The following is a 14142-nucleotide window of genomic DNA, read 5'->3' as shown; positions in this document are numbered from 1 at the left end:
CCTGGTGTGCATATGATGATATTCTCGAAAGGATTGTTTATCCTGCGTTTCTCTTGACCTTACCCTGGCCTAGATTACACCCGTGAGTGGGGCGGGAATGAATCATTTACAGGTACTGATGATGACTTGTTCTGTTGGTGACCATGTCCTGTTGGTGACTTTTGTTTGGTTCTTGTTGGTGACCGTCGGTTCTGAAGTATGGGTTCTAAGTTGATGACTGTGTTCTATGGTTCCCGGTTCCGAATTCATGCTGAAGTTCTGATCCTGTGTCTTGCGATACACAGCCAACCAACCATTGTTTCATCATTTTGCATCATAGCATGTTTATTTTCAAAAAAATGCATAAAAAAAGAAAAAAAGTTAACCCGCATATGCATATCATTTTTTAGGTTTATTCAGGAGTCTGTTCACACCGAGAGATGGATGCCATTCCAGAGTTGAAGAGGAAGACTTGCACCTACAGCTTTTACCGTGAACCATTGGCATCTTTGGAAGAAATGGGTAATCTCGTGACCGGCCTTAATCAGAAAGTTTTTGATGATCAGTATGGGGATATCTTGGCATTGTTGAAGATGGTGGTGGATCCGATACCTCTGCAGACTCTCTTACAGTTCTATGATCCGGAGCTTCTTTGCTTTACTTTTCAGGACTACCAGCTAGCTCCCTCTCTTGAAGAGTATTCCATCCTTATGAATGTCCGAATCAAAAATCGAGTACCTTTCCTGGATGTGCCAAAGGAGGTGGATTTCAAAGTTGTCACTAAGGCTCTGTACTTGAGCATCAAGGAAGTGAGCGATAATTAGAAACCAAGCGGTGATGTTGTGGGCTTGTCCTTGAAGTTCTTGGTAAGGATGGCTAAGGAAGAAGCAAAAAAAGGAAATTGGGTAGCTTTCAACGCTCAGTTGGCTGTCATGATTTATGGAGTTGTGTTGTTCCCTAGCATGCCTAGTTTCGTGGACCTGGCAGCAATCACTATTTTCATTGGAGGAAACCCGGTGCCTACCTTGTTAGCTGACACCTATTATGCGATACATAGCAGGCATGGTAAGTGTGGAGCTATCAGATGTTGTCTCCCTTTGCTGCTCAAGTGGTTCTTGTCTTTTCTACCAACCAGTGGACCGTTTGTGGATACTCAGAATACTCACAAGTGGACTCAGAGGATCATGTCACTCACATCTTATGATATCAAGTGGCAAGCTTATAGGGTTAATGTGCGCAATGTCATTATGAGTTGTGGAGAGTTTCGCAATGTTCCACTCATAGGAACTAGGGGTTGCATCAACTACAACCCGGCTCTTTCTCTCCGTCAGTTAGGTTTTGTCATGAATGAAAGGCCGCAAGATGTCGAGATAGCTGAAAACGTGTACTTTGAGAAACGGAGCGATCCAGCAAGATTGGAGCAAGTGGGAAAAGCTTGGGAGAATATTGGTATAAAGGATGGATCTGTTTTAGGAAGGAAGTTTGCAATTGCTATGCCTGCTTACACTGAGTGGGTCAAGGAAAGAGTTGGGACTTTGTTGCTACCATATGACCGGATGGAACCATTACAGGAGCAACCGCCTTTGATCCTTTCTGAGAGTGTGTCTGCTGAGTATTACAAACAAGCCTTAATGGAGAATCGCCAGTTGAAAGAAAATGAACAAGAGATCCAAATGGAGCTTTACAAAGCAAAAGCTGATAGGCTGAGTTTGGCTCATAAACTCAAAGGAGTGCAAAGTGAAAGTGCTAGTAGATCAAGAAATAAAAAGAGGTCTTATGATGAGATAGAAACCATGTTGGATGAAGAACACCATGAACGCTTGAGATTACAAAAAGCGAAAGCCAATTACAAAAAGAAGATACGAGACTTGGAAAGACAGCTTAAGGACAAAGATATTCAGTTGAAGAAAGAGGTAGATCTGAGGCATGCAGTAGAGAGCCAGCTCAGAGAAAGTGACATCCGTGCATCTCATTTCCTAGAGGAAGTTGTTGAACTCAGGGTGCAACTGAAAGAAAAGCTCACCCCTCTACCTGAGTGTTCAGAGTGTGACTGATTGATGGATCAGTGCCAGTATTTGAAGACTCTCATCTCTGAAGGACGACTTCCCTAGTTTGTCTTGTTGTTTATTTTGAGAATCACCTCCAGGATTGTTGGATGGGATTCCTTGTTCTATACTGATAAACTGAATCTTTGCTTGAACTATGTTTGTATGAACCTTATTTCTTATGCCTATGGATGAGATTATTGATGTTTCACTTTTGCTTGCCGTCCAGTGTATGTTGCTTCGTCGTTGTTTATGTTCCGCTTACGAGCGCAGGTTTCCATTTTTCAAAGTTGGACGAGACTCTTGAATACCTGAGAAATGATAAAACATAGCATACGCATCATACACATATCATTCTTGCATCATTACAGGTGTTCTAGAAGAGGATTTCTCATTCTGGTTCCCGTTTCAGGCAGAATTGCTGAGTATCGTCCGCACCGTTACGCGACAAGGCAGAATCAACAGAAGACCATGGATCAATTTCAAGCGGATCTAGCAGAGATGAGGACCAACATGGCCCAATTCGTGAGTATGATGCAAGGGGTAGTGCAAGGGCAAGAGGAACTCCGAGCCTTGGTCCAGAGACAAGAAACTGTGATTCCCCCTGTCGGTCAGAATCTTCCAGAAGGAACCCCTGTCAATGACGCTGCTGTTACCAGCCCTGTCAACGCCCATGCTAATGGTGACGAATTACGTGGTATTAGAATCAACGGACAACCCATCATTACAGAGGCTGCTAATGCTCGAGCGGCACGTGCTCCAGTTCACCATCTTTCTCATTTGGTTGACAAGCAAGAGGATATGTTCACTCTCAGTGATGACGATGAATTTGGAAAGGCGGAAGAGGGAGATAGAAAGGTTGACGCCCTTGCTGAAAAGATTCGCGCCATGGAGTGCCAGAATTCTTTGGGCTTTGATGTTACTAACATGGGTTTAGTTGATGGGTTGAGGATCCCGTACAAGTTCAAAGCGCCATCTTTCGACAAGTACAATGGCACTTCTTGTCCCCGAACTCATGTGCAAGCTTACTACCGGAAGATATCCGTTTATACTGATGATGAAAAAATGTGGATGTACTTTTTCCAAGACAGCTTGTCTGGAGCCTCTTTGGATTGGTACATGGACTTGAAAAGAGAATCTGTCAGAAGCTGGATAGAGTTAGGTGAAGCTTTTCTGAGGCAGTACAAGCATAACATAGACATGGCTCCGAGCAGAACCCAGTTGCAGAGTTTGTTTCAAAAGACCGGTGAGAGTTTCAAGGAATACGCCCAGAGGTGGCGTGAACTAGCTGCGAGAGTACAACCTCCGATGTTGGAGAGCAAATTGACTGATATGTTCATTGGAACCCTGCAAGGTGTATTCATGGATCGTATGGGAAGTTGCCCCTTTGGTAGTTTCTCGGATGTTGTGATTTGCGGAGAAAGAACTGAAAGTCTTATCAAAGCGGGAAAGATCCAAGACCCTGGTTCTTCAAGTTCTTCAAGTGCTAAGAAACCATTCTCAGGAGCACCCAGAAGGAGAGAGGGCGATACAAATGCCATACATAATCAGAGAAATGGAAATAGAGGACAACAATACCGTCAAGTTGCTGCTGTGACTATTCCAGCAACCCAACCTCAACAACCACAAAGAGGACAACCACAACAACAACAGCAACGGCAATTCCAACCAAGACAAAGAATGCCAGATCGTCATTTTGATCTGTTGCCAATGACTTATGCTGAATTACTCCCTGAACTGCTCAGGTTAAAGTTTGTCGAACTTCGCACTATGGCTCCATTAACAAGGATTCCCGCTGGTTATGATGCCAATGTCCGTTGTGATTTTTATTCTGGTGCGCCAGGGCACCACATCGAGAATTGTCGGGCTTTTCACCATAAAGTCCAAGACTTGATCGATGCCAAGACGATTAACTTCGCTCCTACTCCGAATGTGATGAATAATCATATGCCTCAGCATGGAGGGCCCAGAGTAAATAGTGTGGAAGATGGGGAAAATTTGAACTTGGTAGTCAATGTTAATGATGTTCAGACTTTGTTGTTTGTAGTGAAGGAACGTCTGCTTAAAGGGGGAGTATTCCCGGGATGTGACAAGAATTGTTCAGATTGTGGTAATCATGAAGACGGCTGTGTGAAATTGAAAGAAGGTATTCAGGAATTGATGAATGAAGGTTGTTTACAGTTTGATCGGGTAGTGAAAGACCGTGAAGAGGTATCGACCGTTACCATTTACTTTACACCGTCAGAAGGTCCTGCACGTGCTCCAAGAACTATTAGTGCGCCTGTGACTATTGGTACTCCTGTGACCGTAGCTGCGCCCATGACCATATCTGCTCCGGTGACTGTTGGTGTTCCCGTGATTGTTAATACTCCAGTAACTATCAGTACCCCTACCACAATTGCTGCTTCTAGTGGAAGACTTTATGAGAATAGTAGAGCAATTCCGTGGCAATATGACAATGCTTCTTGCAGAAATAGAAGACCTGAGAATCAGACCAGATCAGTAAATCAGACTCCAGTAACAGTTGGTTCGGCTGTGGGTAATGTGGGAGGACCCGGAGGATTTACGAGAAGTGGTCGTCTGTTTGCACCACAGGTTCCGAAGGATAACAATGCTGAGGCTCTTGCTAGAACAAAAGGAAAACAAGCTGTAGTTGAAGAAGAACCCGTGCGAAAGGAAGTGCCCGAGAGTTCTTTTGAGAAGGACGTGGAGGAATTTATGAGGATTATCAAGAAGAGTGACTATAAGATCGTGGATCATTTGAACCAGACACCGTCAAAAATCTCTATTCTCTCTCTGTTATTGTGTTCTGAGGCACATCGTAACGCCCTGTTGAAAATGTTGAATATGGCTTATGTGCCTCAAGAGATTTCTGTTAACCAGCTTGAAGGTGTTATTGCAAATGTTAACACGAGACATCGTTTGGGATTCACGGATTTAGACTTGACACCTGAGGGTCGCAATCACAATAGGGCTCTGCATATCACGATGGAATGCAAAGGCGCGGTTTTGTCGCATGTTTTGGTTGATACCGGTTCTTCTTTAAATGTGCTGCCCAAGAAGGCTCTGAGTAAGCTTGAGGTCGAAGGGGTTGTTCTCACACCAAGTGATCTTGTTGTCCGTGCTTTCGATGGATCCAAGCGATCAGTTTGTGGTGAAGTCACGTTGCCTGTGAAGATCAGCCCGGAAGTGTTTAATATTGTCTTCTATGTGATGGATATTCAACCAGCATATAGTTGTCTGTTGGGGCGTCCATGGATACATGGAGCCGGAGCAGTTTCTTCGACTCTCCACCAAAAGCTAAAATATGTGTGGGAGGGTCAAGTTGTGACCGTGTGTGGCGAAGAGGACATCTTTGTGAGTCATTTATCCTCCTTCAAATATGTGGAGATGGATGGCGAGATTCATGAAACTCTATGTCAAGCTTTTGAGACCGTCAGTATTGAGAAGGTGGCTTTCGTTGACCAAAAGAAACCAGGTACCTCGATTACGTCCTATAAACAAGCTCTGGAGGTCATTCATTCAGGTAACGCGGAAGGCTGGGGCAAGGTGATTGATGTGCCCGTAAAAGAAGACTTGTTTGGCATTGGTTATCAGCCTTTTCAATTATCAGAGCAGGGTGTCCAGAATCAGAAAGGGCCGTGTACTTTCACTAGGGCTGGATTGATGAATCACGGGGATGTCTTTGCAACAGACAATGAAGATGGTGACAGTGATTGTGATATGGATAATTGGGAGTGCCCGTGTGCTCCAGGGGAGAAGATCAACAACTGGACTGCTGAAGAAATAGTCCAAGTTACTCTTCAGACAGAGTAATTTTCTTCTGTTTTTCATTTTGCATGAAAACCCTACGCTCTGCCCAAGGCGTAGTGGTTCATTGTAGGGCCACATCATGTTTTGAATTTTCAATGATTATCATCAATAAAGGATGTTTTGCAATCAAATTTGTGTTCACTGTCTTTCTGTTTTTATTACTTTCATTTTCAAAACAATAAAAATGGCAATGTTTTTTCTTTTTCGTGACTTTCTTGAACTCTTTTCTAAAATAAAGCATGAAACATCGTTCGTGTAGAATTGATCTTGCGGATTCCATTAAAAACAGTTTTGTTATGGCTCAGTATGACTTCGATAACCCCATTTACCAAGCCGAAGAGGAGAGTGAAGAAGATTGTGAACTCCCCAAAGAATTGGTCAGACTATTGAAACAGGAGGAAAGGGTCATTCAACCTCATCAGGAAGACTTGGAAGTCATTAACCTTGGTACTAAGGACGCAAAGAAAGAGATCAGGATAGGAGTTGCTTTAGAGGAAAAGGTCAAGAGAGGGCTGATTGAAATGCTGCAAGAATATGTGGATGTATTCGCATGGTCGTATCAAGATATGCCTGGTTTGGATACAGATATTGTGGTGCACAGGCTATCTCTCAGAGAAGATTGTCCTTCGGTAAAGCAGAAGCTTCGCAAAACTAGTCCTGATATGGCTGTCAAGATCAAAGAAGAGGTTCAGAAACAGTTGGATGCAGGTTTTCTAGCAGTTACCAATTATCCCCCTTGGGTGGCCAACATCGTACCCGTGCCGAAGAAGGATGGTAAAGTCAGGATGTGTGTCGATTACCGAGATTTAAACCGAGCCAGTCGGAAAGATGACTTCCATTTACCTCACATTGATGTATTGGTCGATAACACTGCTCAGTCCTCGGTTTTCTCTTTCATGGATGGATTTTCTGGCTATAATCAGATCAAGATGGCGCCAGAAGACATGGAGAAGACGACATTCATTACACCTTGGGCACGTTCTGTTATAAGGTAATGCCATTTGGGTTGAAGAACGTCGGCGCTACCTACCAAAGAGCTATGACGACTCTCTTTCATGACATGATGCACAAAGAAATTAAAGTGTACGTGGACGATATGATTGCGAAGTCTCAGACAGAAGATGAGCACTTGGTAAACTTGCAAAAGTTGTTTGAAAGATTGAGAAAGTTCAAACTGAGGCTGAATCCAAACAAGTGTACATTTGGAGTGAGATCTGGAAAGCTGTTAGGTTTCATTGTCAGTGAGAAAGGGATTGAGGTTGACCCAATGAAAGTAAAAGCTATTCAAGAAATGCCTGAACCAAGAACGGAAAAGCAGGTTCGTGGGTTTTTAGGGAGGCTGAACTACATTGTGCGGTTCATATCTCACCTAACAGCTACGTGCAAACCGATATTTAAATTTCTAAGAAAAGATCAAGCAATCAAGTGGAACAATGATTGTCAAAAAGCTTTTGATAAGATAAAAGAATATTTGCAGAAACCTCCAATTCTTATACCTCCAGTTCCTGGGAGGCCTCTGATAATGTACCTTTCAGTAACAGAGAATTCGATGGGGTGTGTATTGGGACAACATGACGAGTCTGGTCGAAAAGAGCATGCAATATACTACCTTAGCAAAAAGTTTACCGACTGTGAAACAAGATATTCGCTGCTCGAGAAAACTTGTTGCGCTTTGGCATGGGCTGCTCGCCGACTAAGACAGTATATGTTGAACCATACTACCTTGTTGATTTCTAAGATGGACCCAGTAAAGTATATCTTTGAAAATCCAGCTCTTACCGGACGAGTGGCTCGTTGGCAGATGATTTTGACGGAGTATGATATCCAGTACACGTCGCAAAAGGCCATCAAGGGTAGTGTTCTGTCTGATTACCTTGCCGAGCAACCAATTGATGACTATCAGCCGATGATGTTTGAATTCCCCGATGAAGATATCATGTACTTAAAGATGAAAGATTGTGAAGATCCTCTTGTCGAGGAATGACCGGATCCCGATGACAAGTGGACACTAATGTTCGATGGGGCGGTAAATGTGAAAGGAAATGATGTTGGGGCAGTACTCATTAATCCTAAAGGTGCACACATACCTTTTTCTGCCAGATTGACTTTTGAAGTAACCAACAACGAAGCTGAGTACGAGGCCTGTATCATGGGGATTGAGGAAGCCATCGATCTAAGGATCAAAACTATAGACATTTATGGAGATTCTGCTCTAGTGATTAACCAGGTCAATGGAAACTGGAATACTCATCAGCCACATTTGATTCCTTATAGAGATTACACCAGAAGGATCCTGACTTTCTTCAAGACAGTGAAGTTGTATCATGTACCCCGAGATGAAAATGAAATGGCTGATGCGTTAGCCACATTGTCTTCCATGATCAAAGTTCATTGGCAGAATCATGTGCCACACGTTGCTGTGAATCGACTCGAGAGGCTTGCGTATGTGTTTGCAGCCGAGTCTGTTATTGATGAGAAGCCGTGGTTTTATGATATTAAGAATTTCCTCAAAAGCCAAGAGTATCATGAAGGAGCATCAAAGAATGACAAGAAGACACTGAGGAGGCTAGCTGGAAGCTTTTACTTGAACAAGGACGATGTGTTGTACAAGAGGAACTTTGACATGGTTCTGCTCAGATGCGTGGTTAGACACGAAGCAGACATGTTAATGCAGGAAGTACACGAGGGATCTTTCGGTACCCACGTTGGTGGTCATGCAATGGCCAAGAAGTTGTTAAGAGCCGGTTATTACTGGATAACCATGGAATCTGATTGTTTCAAATACGCTCGGAAGTGCCACAAATGTCAAATCTATGCAGATAAAGTGCATGTACCACCAAACCCTCTGAATATTATGAATTCTCCTTGGCCATTCGCGATGTGGGGCATCGATATGATTAGAAAGAGTGAACCTACTGCTTCTAATGGACATTGCTTCATCCTAGTCGCGATTGATTACTTTACCAAGTGGGTGGAAGCAACTTCTTATGCCAATGTTACCAGACAAGTGGTTGCTCGATTCATTAAGAAAGAAATTATCTGTCGTTATGGTGTTCCTGAGAGAATCATCACTGATAATGGTTCAAATCTCAATAACAAGATGATGAAAGAGCTTTGCAAAGACTTTAAGATCGAACACCACAATTCTTCTCCTTATAGACCAAAGATGAATGGTGCTGTAGAGGCGGCAAACAAGAACATTAAGAAAATTGTGCAAAAGATGGTTGTGACGTACAAGGATTGGCATGAGATGTTGCCTTTCACTTTGCATGGGTATCGTACCTCAGTGCGTACGTCAACCGGGGCAACTCTGTTTTCACTTGTGTATGGCATGGAGGCGGTCTTGCCAGTAGAAGTTGAAATCCCTTCTTTGAGGGTGATGATGGATGTAAAACTTGACGAGGCTGAGTGGGTTCAAGCCAGGTTTGATGAGTTAAATTTAATTGAGGAAAAGCGATTAGCAGTTGTGTGCCATGGACAACTATATCAGAGAAGGATGAAGAAGGCCTTTGATCAGAAAGTGCGTCCTCGAAGCTATCAGATAGGTGACTTAGTTTTGAAGAGGATCCTTCCTCCCGGTACAAATAATAGGGGCAAGTGGACTCCGAATTATGAAGGTCCATATGTTGTTAAAAAGGTCTTTTCTGGTGGAGCCTTGATGCTTACAACTATGGATGGTGAAGATTTTTCGTCCTCTGTGAATTCAGATGTAGTCAAAAAATACTTCGCATAAACTGACCCGCTGGACAAAAAAGAGAGTCCAGGCAAAAAAGGGCATCCCGGCGAACCAAAAGAAAAAGAAAAGAAAAAGGTTCGGGCAGAAGTTAGGGATAAAGAATAAAAAATAATATGTACACCCGGTAAGTCGAAAACCTGCAAAGGCGGCTTAGGAAAAAATGGGTATCCCGGTGGATTGAAAACCTGAAAAGGCGGTCCATGCAAAAGAGGGATTAAAGTGAAGACTATAGTCTGAGTCATCTGTACTTCATCACGCTTCAGTTTCTACCATCTTGAAGGATATGATCGGTCCAATCACTCTTCTCAGAAAGCAAAGAATTTGGGAGAAATTGAAGATCTATGAGTCATAACAGAATTGGAAAATAGTGGAATGTCGTGTTCACACTGCCAATAGGATAGTTTATTTTCTCTTTTGGCGCAATTACCTCTTCCTAGGAATTGCTTCCTGATGTATTTGCCTTTATAGGCCATTCTCAATCAATAAAAGTCGTTATTCAGTCAAATTGCTCTCTTGTTTTTTATTTTTTCTGTTTTGTTTGCAAAAAACGTCCGAATTTTTGATAAACATTGCATCTGAAAACATGAAGGCTAGACAATGACGTGCGGAAAGATAAAACATCTGAAAATCATTTTGAATGCTGAGTACACTTGAGCATATTTTGTCCATACGATCCCCTGGGGCATGTATGTCCTGCCGTTTTGCAGGTTACTATCTTTGATTGATGGCTAAAAGCAGATGAGCCAAAATTTGTTCGAAAGAAGACCCTGTTTGTTTCAACACTGTCCAGTCGTGTAAGAAGTTGGGTCGTCTAAGTCGAGTTCAGAATTTATTTCCCCAGCATGGTCGAGAGGTTGATGCTTTCCCAACAAGTGACTCCCCATCTGAGTTGGTTTCTCTACCGTTCCGAGAATGTCAGATCAACAAGTATCCTCAGCAGAATTGTTGTATGTCCCCACAGAGTTGGAAGATCGAATCAGAAATTGTATGCTCCGTAAAGTGATCATTTGCTTTCCCAGCAGGAGTTTTCCTCCCTTTGCATCTTGCATGTAGTAATCATCATTTGCATTCGCATTCCCAAATCGCGTAGCATTTCCATTCAGTATGGAGCATTACGCCATGGAAAACTCAAACATATGCATACATGTATTAAACCAGATTGGATCTTATCCCCAGCAGAGACGGATCATTTTTCAACTTCAGTATAGCACATTTGCAGCAGTTGCTCTTGGCAACATTCAGAATCGATAATCCCAGTGAGATTTATTTTCTCACCAGTCCGTGAAAGGAAAGCTTGATTCTCTTCCGAGTTAGTCACCAGTAAGTGTCTGCCTTATTTTGACATATATAAATATCGTCCTTGCGATACCGATAAGTGTCGTGTTGATCCCCGTAAAGGTTTGCGCTTTTCTTTGATGTCGGCGAACATCATCTTTCGATGTCGGTAAACGTCGAATTCCAATCGTTGGCCATCAATAAATGACATGTCTCTCATGGTGTCTACAAAAAATCGTTTTGTCAACACCCGTGTGTGTCCTTTCCTTTTTTGGTGTCGGTAAACATCTTTGTTCGATGTCGGTAAACATCAGCCGCTGGTTAACCATCGGTAAATGGTTTTGTCGTTTAAATAACTGTGTGTTTTCGCTATCCGTAAATATCAAGTGTTTCATTTTCGCCATCGGTAAATGGTTTCGTTTCATAAGTGTATTTCTTTCTTTGGTGTAGGTAAACATCATTATTCGATGTCGGTAAACATCGGTCGCTTGTTAACCATCGGTAAATGGTTTTGTCGTTTAAGATCCCCCAGCAGATTCGCTATCCGTAAATATCGAGTATTTCATTTTCGCCATCGGTAAATGGTTTCGTTTCATAAATGTATTCTTTCCTTGGTGTCTGTAAACATCTTTGTTCGATGTCGGTAAACATCGAGTTCCTTCCCAGTCATCAGTAAATGTCTGGTCTTGTTTCGCTTGTAAACATCTTTGTTCGATGTCGGTAAACATCGAGTTCCTTCCCAGTCATCGGTAAATGTCTGGTCTTGTTTCACTTGCTCCTCCCCAGTGAAGCCGCCATCGGTAAATGGCCTCGCTTTCTTTGATATCGGTAAATATTAAATTCTGTTTTGAAGCCACCGCCGGTAAATGGCCTCGCTTTCTTTGATATCGGTAAATATCGAATCTGTTTTGAAGCCGCCATCGGTAAATGGCCTCGCTTTCTTTGATATCGGTAAATATCGAATCTGTTTTGAAGCCGCCATCGGTAAATGGCCTCGCTTTCTTTGATATCGGTAAATATCAAATTCTGTTTTGAAGCCGCCATCGCCAATGGCCTCGCTTTCTTTGATATCGGCAAATATCAAATTCTGTTTTGAAGCCGCCATCAGTAAATGGCCTCGCTTTCTTTGATATCGGTAAATATCAAATTCTGTTTTGAAGCCGCCATCGGTAAATGGCCTCGCTTTCTTTGATATCGGTAAATATCAAATTCTGTTTTGAAGCCGCCATCGGTAAATGGCCTCGCTTTCTTTGATATCGGTAAATATCAAATTCGTTTTGAAGCCGTCATCGGTAAGTGGCCCCGCTTTCCTTGATACGTCACCTACAAAGTGCAAATTCTTCGGTTCTTTTGGTATTCAGTCCCTATTTACCTTGAAAGTCTGATAGTCGTTGCTTTCATCCATTCAGGTTCACAGTTGATTGAATAGGGGCAGCTGTAGCACCTCAAATTTGCCCCCCCCCCTCATTCATGCATTCATTTTTAGGTCATTTAACATTTCATATTGCATTTCATCATGTCAATCAGAATTAGATCCAAGAAGCTTGAATATCATCCAAGACACTTTGTGGGTTCTATCTGGGTGAGCAGTCAACACAAGGGAATGACTTGAGTTACTTCCAACATGTTCAAATGGGGTCTATTCATCATTCAAAACGCTAATCTTGAAGGAGCAAAAGTTTGTCATGAGCTGTCATGCTCGCTAGGCGAGCAGCGTGGCTCGCCTAGCGAGTCTGAACTGTCATGCTCGCTAGGCGAGCAGATCCTTCGCTAGGTGAAGCCCACGCATTTTGAAAATAAAAATATGTAACAGAAAAATCTTGGACTTGGACCTCTCTCATTTGAGCCCACAAAGCCACGAAAATCAGGTTATAAATTCTAAAATTTCATTGAAACAAAAGCCCAGAGAGAGAGAATCTAATCTGCAGCAGCCTCCAGACACTGAAGAGAAAAATTCACTCGGACTCTGAGACTTTTCACTCTGACTCACACACTTTTTCACTTCCATCTCATATAAACCCTAAGATTGTTCTGCAAACCTAACGGTGCAATTCAATTTCAACCGATCTCGCCAATCAGGTTTGCCTTATTCCTAATACTTTACCCTTTCAATTTGAAATTTCTAAATGTATGAGGCATTATGGGTGAATTTGGAAGAGTGGGTATCGTTAGGTTTTGCACACGGGTTTAGATATGCATGAATGTGTAAAACAATGCCTTGAATGTTTAATCGTTTAATTTCTGAAATGTGTACCATAGGGTTTGGGGTTACTGAAATCGGACTGACATCAGAGAAGAACCCAGAACCCGCAGGCATTCGCTAGCACCTTTGCTAGGCGAATCTGCAGTTAAGCCTTCGCTAAGCGAAGCAGTAGCGATCGCGACAATAGCTGTTTTTTTTTCTGTTTGCTCTCCAATCTGTTTTGTGTTTGTTATGACATGCTTTCTATTGCATCCGGGCACATGTTTTAGTATGTATGTCATATCTTGATGTGTGGATCCTTGCCCCCTGACTTTGAGTTTTGATACCCTTTTGATGCATTTGTTTGACAAGAGGTTTAGGCCTCCTGTCCTTGGTTGCTTTTTGTGAGCTTTTTGTGAATTTTAATGGCATGATTCATGTGGCTATATTTTGATTCTGGTTTGGTGCAACTCTTGATTGCACCCCATCTTGTTTCTCTAACTTGTTTGTTGAGTTTTTGTGAGGGCTCACATGACTCTTGAAGAGATAGCTTGCTTGGTATTCTACTTTATTTGTGGGATACCGTTTGGAGATTCATTCTGATTGCTTTGCTGACTTGCTTTCTTTGATGGTGCTAGCTTGAGAGATCTCTGGGTTTCTTATTTCTTTAGTTGCTGTTACTTCGGATCTTTATCCGTGTGGTAGATCTCTTGACCCCTTTTACATCTTTTCAGCATTTTACTGCTTTCTTAGCCGGAAGACCTCGATATGAGGCAATGTTTTTGTGTGTTTACTTTTGTGCCTAAAGACCTCCAAGAAGAGGCACTAGTGTTAAAGACCTCCATGAAGAGGCAATTGATGGATAAAAGGGATTAGTAGTCAATCCCCAGTTATTCAGTGTGTCGTTCTTTATGCTCACACTACGTGTCGATGCTTCAGAACAAAAGCCCAAGATCTTTTGTCCGGTCAGTCAGTGGAGAGGGTTCCATCTTTCTGAACCCCCACGCTTTGTCATGAGCTCACTCTGTCCAGGGTTAAGAGCTATGAGGTCTTATCCTCATTACCCTTTTGATCTGCTCACCCTGACGTTCAATGTCAGTGGTTAAGAGCCC

This window comes from Lathyrus oleraceus, chromosome 1 (genome assembly GCF_024323335.1).
Source record: "Lathyrus oleraceus cultivar Zhongwan6 chromosome 1, CAAS_Psat_ZW6_1.0, whole genome shotgun sequence".
Taxonomy (NCBI): domain Eukaryota; kingdom Viridiplantae; phylum Streptophyta; class Magnoliopsida; order Fabales; family Fabaceae; genus Lathyrus; species Lathyrus oleraceus.
The sequence above is the reverse complement of the archived record's forward strand: the minus strand, read 5'-3'. Positions refer to the sequence as shown.